Source organism: Oncorhynchus tshawytscha, unplaced genomic scaffold (genome assembly GCF_018296145.1).
Source record: "Oncorhynchus tshawytscha isolate Ot180627B unplaced genomic scaffold, Otsh_v2.0 Un_contig_4680_pilon_pilon, whole genome shotgun sequence".
Lineage (NCBI taxonomy): Eukaryota > Metazoa > Chordata > Actinopteri > Salmoniformes > Salmonidae > Oncorhynchus > Oncorhynchus tshawytscha.
In genome coordinates this window covers 55,738-65,461 of record NW_024609367.1, presented here as the reverse complement: position 1 = coordinate 65,461, position 9,724 = coordinate 55,738, and the positions used below count along the sequence as shown (strand labels likewise).

Genomic DNA, 9,724 nt, shown 5'->3' with positions numbered 1-9,724 from the left:
TAAGAAGACAATGACAGTGTGAAGGTAGAACCACTGTGTGTGGTATTAGATAAGAAGACAATGACAGTGTGAAGGGAGAACCACTGTGTGAGGTATTAGATGACAGTGTGAAGGGAGAACCACTGTGTGAGGTATTAGATAAGAAGACAATGACAGTGTGAAGGAGAACCACTGTGTGAGGTATTAGATGACAGTGTGAAGGGAGAACCACTGTGTGAGGTATTAGATAAGACAATGACAGTATGAAGGTAGAACCACTGTGTGAGGTATTAGATAAGAAGACAATGACAGTATGAAGGGATAACCACTGTGTGAGGTATTAGATAAGAAGACAATGACAGTGTGAAGGAGAACCACTGTGTGAGGTATTATATAAGTAGACAATGACAGTGTGAAGGGAGAACCACTGTGTGAGGTATTAGATAAGGAGACAATGACAGTGTGAAGGGAGAACCACTGTGTGAGGTATTAGATAAGAAGACAATGACAGTATGAAGGTAGAACCACTGTGTGTGGTATTAGATAAGAAGACAACGACAGTGTGAAGGGAGAACCACTGTGTGAGGTATTAGATAAGAAGACAATGACAGTGTGAAGGGATAACCACTGTGTGAGGTATTAGATGACAGTGTGAAGGTAGAACCACTGTGTGAGGTATTAGATAAGACAACGACAGTGTGAAGGGAGAACCACTGTGTGAGGTATTAGATAAGAAGACAATGACAGTGTGAAGGTAGAACCACTGTGTGTGGTATTAGATAAGAAGACAACGACAGTGTGAAGGTAGAACCACTGTGTGAGGTATTAGATAAGACAACGACAGTGTGATGGTAGAACCACTGTGTGAGGTATTAGATAAGACAACGACAGTGTGATGGTAGAACCACTGTGTGTGGTATTAGATAAGAAGACAATGACAGTATGAAGGAGAACCACTGTGTGAGGTATTAGATGACAGTGTGAAGGGAGAACCACTGTGTGAGGTATTAGATGACAGTATGAAGGAGAACCACTGTGTGAGGTATTAGATAAGAAGACAATGACAGTGTGAAGGAGAACCACTGTGTGTGGTATTAGATAAGAAGACAATGACAGTATGAAGGTAGAACCACTGTGTGAGGTATTAGATAAGAAGACAATGACAGTGTGAAGGTAGAACCACTGTGTGTGGTATTAGATGACAGTATGAAGGTAGAACCACTGTGTGTGGTATTAGATAAGAAGACAACGACAGTGTGAAGGTAGAACCACTGTGTGAGGTATTAGATAAGACAACGACAGTGTGATGGTAGAACCACTGTGTGAGGTATTAGATAAGACAACGACAGTGTGATGGTAGAACCACTGTGTGTGGTATTAGATAAGAAGACAATGACAGTATGAAGGAGAACCACTGTGTGAGGTATTAGATGACAGTGTGAAGGGAGAACCACTGTGTGTGGTATTAGATAAGAAGACAATGACAGTATGAAGGGAGAACCACTGTGTGAGGTATTAGATGACAGTGTGAAGGGAGAACCACTGTGTGAGGTATTAGATAAGACAATGACAGTATGAAGGTAGAACCACTGTGTGAGGTATTAGATAAGAAGACAATGACAGTATGAAGGGATAACCACTGTGTGAGGTATTAGATAAGAAGACAATGACAGTGTGAAGGGAGAACCACTGTGTGAGGTATTAGATAAGGAGACAATGACAGTGTGAAGGAGAACCACTGTGTGAGGTATTAGATAAGAAGACAATGACAGTATGAAGGTAGAACCACTGTGTGTGGTATTAGATAAGAAGACAATGACAGTGTGAAGGGAGAACCACTGTGTGAGGTATTAGATGACAGTGTGAAGGGAGAACCACTGTGTGAGGTATTAGATAACACAATGACAGTGTGAAGGGAGAACCACTGTGTGAGGTATTAGATAAGAAGACAATGACAGTGTGAAGGTAGAACCACTGTGTGTGGTATTAGATAAGAAGACAATGACAGTGTGAAGGGAGAACCACTGTGTGAGGTATTAGATGACAGTGTGAAGGGAGAACCACTGTGTGAGGTATTAGATAAGAAGACAATGACAGTGTGAAGGGAGAACCACTGTGTGAGGTATTAGATGACAGTGTGAAGGGAGAACCACTGTGTGAGGTATTAGATAAGACAATGACAGTATGAAGGTAGAACCACTGTGTGAGGTATTAGATAAGAAGACAATGACAGTATGAAGGGATAACCACTGTGTGAGGTATTAGATAAGAAGACAATGACAGTGTGAAGGAGAACCACTGTGTGAGGTATTATATAAGTAGACAATGACAGTGTGAAGGGAGAACCACTGTGTGAGGTATTAGATAACAGTATGAAGGAGAACCACTGTGTGAGGTATTAGATAAGAAGACAATGACAGTGTGAAGGGAGAACCACTGTGTGTGGTATTAGATAAGAAGACAATGACAGTATGAAGGTAGAACCACTGTGTGAGGTATTAGATAAGAAGACAATGACAGTGTGAAGGTAGAACCACTGTGTGTGGTATTAGATGACAGTATGAAGGTAGAACCACTGTGTGTGGTATTAGATAAGAAGACAACGACAGTGTGAAGGTAGAACCACTGTGTGAGGTATTAGATAAGACAACGACAGTGTGATGGTAGAACCACTGTGTGAGGTATTAGATAAGACAACGACAGTGTGATGGTAGAACCACTGTGTGTGGTATTAGATAAGAAGACAATGACAGTATGAAGGGAGAACCACTGTGTGAGGTATTAGATGACAGTGTGAAGGGAGAACCACTGTGTGTGGTATTAGATAAGAAGACAATGACAGTATGAAGGAGAACCACTGTGTGAGGTATTAGATGACAGTGTGAAGGGAGAACCACTGTGTGAGGTATTAGATAAGACAATGACAGTATGAAGGTAGAACCACTGTGTGAGGTATTAGATAAGAAGACAATGATAGTATGAAGGGATAACCACTGTGTGAGGTATTAGATAAGAAGACAATGACAGTGTGAAGGGAGAACCACTGTGTGAGGTATTAGATAAGGAGACAATGACAGTGTGAAGGGAGAACCACTGTGTGAGGTATTAGATAAGAAGACAATGACAGTATGAAGGTAGAACCACTGTGTGTGGTATTAGATAAGAAGACAATGACAGTGTGAAGGGAGAACCACTGTGTGAGGTATTAGATGACAGTGTGAAGGGAGAACCACTGTGTGAGGTATTAGATAACACAATGACAGTGTGAAGGGAGAACCACTGTGTGAGGTATTAGATAAGAAGACAATGACAGTGTGAAGGTAGAACCACTGTGTGTGGTATTAGATAAGAAGACAATGACAGTGTGAAGGGAGAACCACTGTGTGAGGTATTAGATGACAGTGTGAAGGGAGAACCACTGTGTGAGGTATTAGATAAGAAGACAATGACAGTGTGAAGGGAGAACCACTGTGTGAGGTATTAGATGACAGTGTGAAGGAGAACCACTGTGTGAGGTATTAGATAAGACAATGACAGTATGAAGGTAGAACCACTGTGTGAGGTATTAGATAAGAAGACAATGACAGTATGAAGGGATAACCACTGTGTGAGGTATTAGATAAGAAGACAATGACAGTGTGAAGGGAGAACCACTGTGTGAGGTATTATATAAGTAGACAATGACAGTGTGAAGGGAGAACCACTGTGTGAGGTATTAGATAAGGAGACAATGACAGTGTGAAGGGAGAACCACTGTGTGAGGTATTAGATAAGAAGACAATGACAGTATGAAGGTAGAACCACTGTGTGTGGTATTAGATAAGAAGACAATGACAGTGTGAAGGGAGAACCACTGTGTGTGGTATTAGATAAGAAGACAATGACAGTGTGAAGGGATAACCACTGTGTGAGGTATTAGATGACAGTGTGAAGGTAGAACCACTGTGTGAGGTATTAGATAAGACAACGACAGTGTGAAGGGAGAACCACTGTGTGTGGTATTAGATAAGAAGACAACAACAGTATGAAGGGAGAACCACTGTGTGTGGTATTAGATAAGAAGACAATGACAGTGTGAAGGGAGAACCACTGTGTGAGGTATTAGATAAGAAGACAATGACAGTGTGAAGGGATAACCACTGTGTGAGGTATTAGATGACAGTATGAAGGGAGAACCACTGTGTGAGGTATTAGATAAGAAGACAATGACAGTGTGAAGGGAGAACCACTGTGTGTGGTATTAGATAAGAAGACAATGACAGTGTGAAGGGAGAACCACTGTGTGTGGTATTAGATAAGAAGACAATGACAGTATGAAGGTAGAACCACTGTGTGAGGTATTAGATAAGAAGACAATGACAGTGTGAAGGTAGAACCACTGTGTGTGGTATTAGATGACAGTATGAAGGTAGAACCACTGTGTGTGGTATTAGATAAGAAGACAACGACAGTGTGAAGGTAGAACCACTGTGTGAGGTATTAGATAAGACAACGACAGTGTGATGGTAGAACCACTGTGTGAGGTATTAGATAAGACAACGACAGTGTGATGGTAGAACCACTGTGTGTGGTATTAGATAAGAAGACAATGACAGTATGAAGGGAGAACCACTGTGTGAGGTATTAGATGACAGTGTGAAGGGAGAACCACTGTGTGTGGTATTAGATAAGAAGACAATGACAGTATGAAGGGAGAACCACTGTGTGAGGTATTAGATAAGAAGACAACGACAGTATGAAGGAGAACCACTGTGTGAGGTATTAGATAAGACAACGACAGTGTGATGGTAGAACCACTGTGTGTGGTATTAGATAAGAAGACAATGACAGTATGAAGGGAGAACCACTGTGTGAGGTATTAGATGACAGTGTGAAGGGAGAACCACTGTGTGAGGTATTAGATAAGACAATGACAGTATGAAGGTAGAACCACTGTGTGAGGTATTAGATAAGAAGACAATGACAGTGTGAAGGGAGAACCACTGTGTGTGGTATTAGATAAGAAGACAATGACAGTATGAAGGTAGAACCACTGTGTGAGGTATTAGATAAGAAGACAATGACAGTGTGAAGGGAGAACCACTGTGTGAGGTATTAGATAAGAAGACAATGACAGTATGAAGGTAGAACCACTGTGTGAGGTATTAGATAAGAAGACAATGACAGTATGAAGGGAGAACCACTGTGTGAGGTATTAGATAAGAAGACAATGACAGTGTGAAGGGAGAACCACTGTGTGAGGTATTAGATAAGAAGACAATGACAGTGTGAAGGGAGAACCACTGTGTGAGGTATTAGATAAGAAGACAATGACAGTATGAAGGTAGAACCACTGTGTGTGGTATTAGATAAGAAGACAACGACAGTATGAAGGGAGAACCACTGTGTGAGGTATTAGATAAGACAACGACAGTGTGAAGGGAGAACCACTGTGTGAGGTATTAGATGACAGTGTGAAGGTAGAACCACTGTGTGAGGTATTAGATGACAGTGTGAAGGTAGAACCACTGTGTGAGGTATTAGATAAGAAGACAATGACAGTGTGAAGGGATAACCACTGTGTGAGGTATTAGATAAGACAACGACAGTGTGAAGGGAGAACCACTGTGTGAGGTATTAGATGACAGTGTGAAGGGAGAACCACTGTGTGAGGTATTAGATAAGAAGACAACAACAGTATGAAGGGAGAACCACTGTGTGAGGTATTAGATAAGACAACGACAGTATGAAGGGAGAACCACTGTGTGAGGTATTAGATGACAGTGTGAAGGGAGAACCACTGTGTGAGGTATTAGATAAGACAACGACAGTATGAAGGGAGAACCACTGTGTGAGGTATTAGATGACAGTGTGAAGGGAGAACCACTGTGTGAGGTATTAGATAAGAAGACAACGACAGTATGAAGGGAGAACCACTGTGTGAGGTATTAGATGACAGTATGAAGGGAGAACCACTGTGTGTGGTATTAGATAAGAAGACAACGACAGTGTGAAGGTAGAACCACTGTGTGAGGTATTAGATAAGAAGACAACGACAGTATGAAGGGAGAACCACTGTGTGAGGTATTAGATAAGACAACGACAGTGTGAAGGTAGAACCACTGTGTGTGGTATTAGATAAGAAGACAATGACAGTATGAAGGGAGAACCACTGTGTGAGGTATTAGATGACAGTGTGAAGGGAGAACCACTGTGTGAGGTATTAGATAAGAAGACAACGACAGTGTGAAGGGAGAACCACTGTGTGAGGTATTAGATAAGACAACGACAGTATGAAGGGATAACCACTGTGTGAGGTATTAGATAAGAAGACAATGACAGTGTGAAGGTGGTGTCATGGCTTTAGTAGGAACAAGGACCATCTCGTTCCCTGAGGACTGACAGTAATGTTTCATTATTTGACCAGGACAAAGCAGACACATTGTACAACCATAACTGACCAGTATTTTGGAACAGTGAACACACAGGCATACAGCACAGTGGTTTACAGTAGTATATTCATGATCACTGTAGGCTGTATGGTACTGTATCCAATCTGTGAGTTATTCAGATTGAGAAACCTCTTCTACATCACAGTGAGGCGATGAGGTCACCCCGTTTCTAACCGAGTTACACTCAGAGGCTTCCTGTAACTCCCTCATCTTCCCCTCTAGTCTCTCGGCCATCACACTCTGATGGGTCTTCCTCAGTATTTCAGGGAGTCTCCTCAGGTCTTCCTCTGAGGCATCCCTGATCCAGTCCTTCACCTGGCCCTGCAAGAGGCCTCTCTGGCCGGACTGGGAGAGGCTGCTGGCTGGGTGCTGCTGCTGCTCCTGCTCAAATAAAATCAAATTCAACTTTATTTAAATTGCATTTAAAATTGAGGCACATTTTCAAATAATAAAATGTAGGAGAAATACAACAACAGAAGGCAAATACAAGAGAATAATGAAGTGAAATCATTGATTAAAGGCCAGGTTAAATGTAAACCTCTAACTGTGTGTGTTGGTCATTTGGTATTTAATTAGGATCCCCGTTAGTTGTTGCCAGAGCAGCATTACTCTTCCTGGGTCCCACACGCAACATAAACCAGGACATAATACAGAACATGAATAGACAACAACAGCTTAACAACAGAACTACATCACTGTACAGTGGGGCAAAAAAGTATTTAGTCAGCCACCAATTGTGCAAGTTCTCCCACTTAAAAAGATGAGAGAGGCCTATAATTTTCATCAAAGGTACACTTCAACTATGACAGACAAAATGAGAAAAAAAATACAGAAAATCACATTGTAGGATTTTTAATGAATTTATTTGCAAATTATGGTGGAAAATAAGTATTTGGTCACCTACAAACAAGCAAGATTTCTGGCTCTCACAGACCTGTAACTTCTTCTTTAAGAGGCTCCTCTGTCCTCCACTCGTTACCTGTATTAATGGCACCTGTTTGAACTTGTTATCAGTATAAAAGACACCTGTCCACAAGTATTGAGATAAACTTTTGTTATTGACCAAATACTTATTTTCCACCATAATTTGCAAATAAATTCATTAAAAATCCTACAATGTGGTTTTCTGGATTTTTTTTCTAATTTTGTCTGTCATAGTTGAAGTGTACCTATGATGAAAATTACAGGCCTCTCTCATCTTTTTAAGTGGAAGAACTTGCACAATTGGTGGCTGACTAAATACTTTTTTGCCCCACTGTAAAACAAGAGAAATATAACTAAGGTTCTGTACTGACTCAAAACAGAGGAAAACAAGACAGAGACCTGCTATTCTAGGTCTCCATTTCTCATGTATGTGTTCATATATGACATTACATTCAGTAGCATCGATCAGTGCAGACACACACAATACTTAGGGTCTGTCTCTCTAACCTGGTGCTCCTGCTCCTCTTCAGTGGCCATCAACCTCCAGACCAGCTTCCTCAGCTTCACCACTCTCATCTTGTGATGAGTGAAGAAGTCAGGAAGGAAAGTTCTGAGTAGTTTAAACTCACCTGCCAACGAGGAAAACATTTTGATGTGTCTGTCAGTAACACTAACGTAATACTAATGCATAATACCAATGTAATACAAAAATATACGAATATTACTTTCATTACATTTCATAAAAGTCTGCAATAAATAAAATATAGACCACCAATTCTGTTTCAGTATTTGGGTTTGAAATACACCACAGCTAAAAACAAAAGTCAATATCAAGATCTTGTCGATAATGTGATACCCACCTCCATCTTTCAGTTCTTCACAGGAAAGGGCGCAGAGGTTGTCGTGCCAACACGTACCCCTGAGGACCGTCTTCCGCCCCAGTGACGCGCAATCCGTGTGATTTACGCACAGCGCGCGCGAAGAAGTGCTGTAGGAGAAGGAACCGGGAGGGCATTTTTCACACTCTGTGTCCGTCTCCGTCGTACCTGTGGAGGCATTTGACATTTTTAAACACATGTATATTACTATTTGTCCGTTATAAACCGTTATATACCGTTTTTCGATCTATCTGCAAAATAACGCTATTGCGCAAAGACGGAAATGGTGATATATCTGTCCATTCTGTTTCTTACCTCTCCGTTTCACCCCGTAGCCAGAAGGACACTCCGAGTGTCTGATACAGAAATCGGCGTCCCAGTAATATCCTCCTTTGCACTCACACACCCTGTCATTGAGGACCGAGCACTCCTCCTTGACCACCTGGTGCTCCCCACAGAACGTGCCGCAGTACAGGCACTTGTGCAGGTAGTTCCAGTACTGAGTGTAGTGGCCTGATGGACATGGTGTACACACGGTCTGCGTGGTGGCGGTGCAGTGCGCAGACATGTGATGGCCAGGTGGACAGCGATGACAGGTGAGTAACTGGCGGGTGGAGGAGTCCAGGTGGTGATACGTGGCGGGGTCTGACTTTGAAGAACCTCTTTCGTTGCGCTACAGCTGAGATCAACCGACGCCAGCACTACGAGGATTGTGAACAACTGTAAATATAAGAAAATAATGCACTTTGTTTAGAGCACGTTGTGACAATACATTTGATTGATATAAAGGTTTCAACTGTAGGCTAAGGGGCTACCAATTTATTACACAACATTATTGTAAAATGGACTAATAATTACAAACAGCTTTTTGTCATGGCAACACATTCACATTGTACAATATACCGAAATATGTAACTTTAAAATGTTGCAATATATAAATAATGTGTTAAAAAGGAACATCCTTGTATGTGTCATTATCCCATCATGAGAAGAGTGACTCACCATGTTGATGTTGTCGCTTGTCCAGCTGTAAAAGGACTTGATCATGGATCCTTCTCTCTGCCCTTTATCGTCAACCGGACTAGAAAGAGGAAGGGGAGGAGTCATATCCTCTATTGTGGGCTGATTCAGACCTTATCGCCCTTTATCGTCAACGGTGGACTAGAAAGAGGAAGGGGAGGAGTCAGGAGACATGCCCTCTATTAGATCATATTATAACACCTTCACAACACACCTGGTGTCCCCTATTAGTTATAACACACCTGGTGTCCCCAATTAGTCACAACACGCCTGGTGTCCCCAATTAGTCACAACACGCCTGGTGTCCCCAATTAGTCATAACACGCCTGGTGTCCCCAATTAGTCATAACACACCTGGTGTCCCCAATTAGTCATAACACGCCTGGTGTCCCCTATTAGTCATAACACACCTGGTGTCCCCAGTTAGTCACAACACACCTGGTGTCCCCAGTTGGTCATAACACACCTGGTGTCCCCAGTTAGTCATAACAC

At 41.9% G+C, this 9,724-nt stretch overlaps 1 pseudogene across 1 annotated transcript; it reads right to left on the bottom strand.

The window, feature by feature from the left end:
• Positions 1 to 6,302: 6,302 nt before the first annotated feature.
• On the bottom strand, positions 6,303 to 9,259 carry LOC121844667 (annotated as a pseudogene). Its single transcript, XR_006082099.1, has 5 exons — positions 9,215 to 9,259; positions 8,528 to 8,932; positions 8,195 to 8,380; positions 7,842 to 7,963; positions 6,303 to 6,791 (listed from the first exon to the last, which is right to left on the bottom strand). The product of XR_006082099.1 is annotated as a tumor necrosis factor receptor superfamily member 6B-like (transcript).
• Between the last annotated feature and the right edge of the window lie 465 nt (positions 9,260 to 9,724).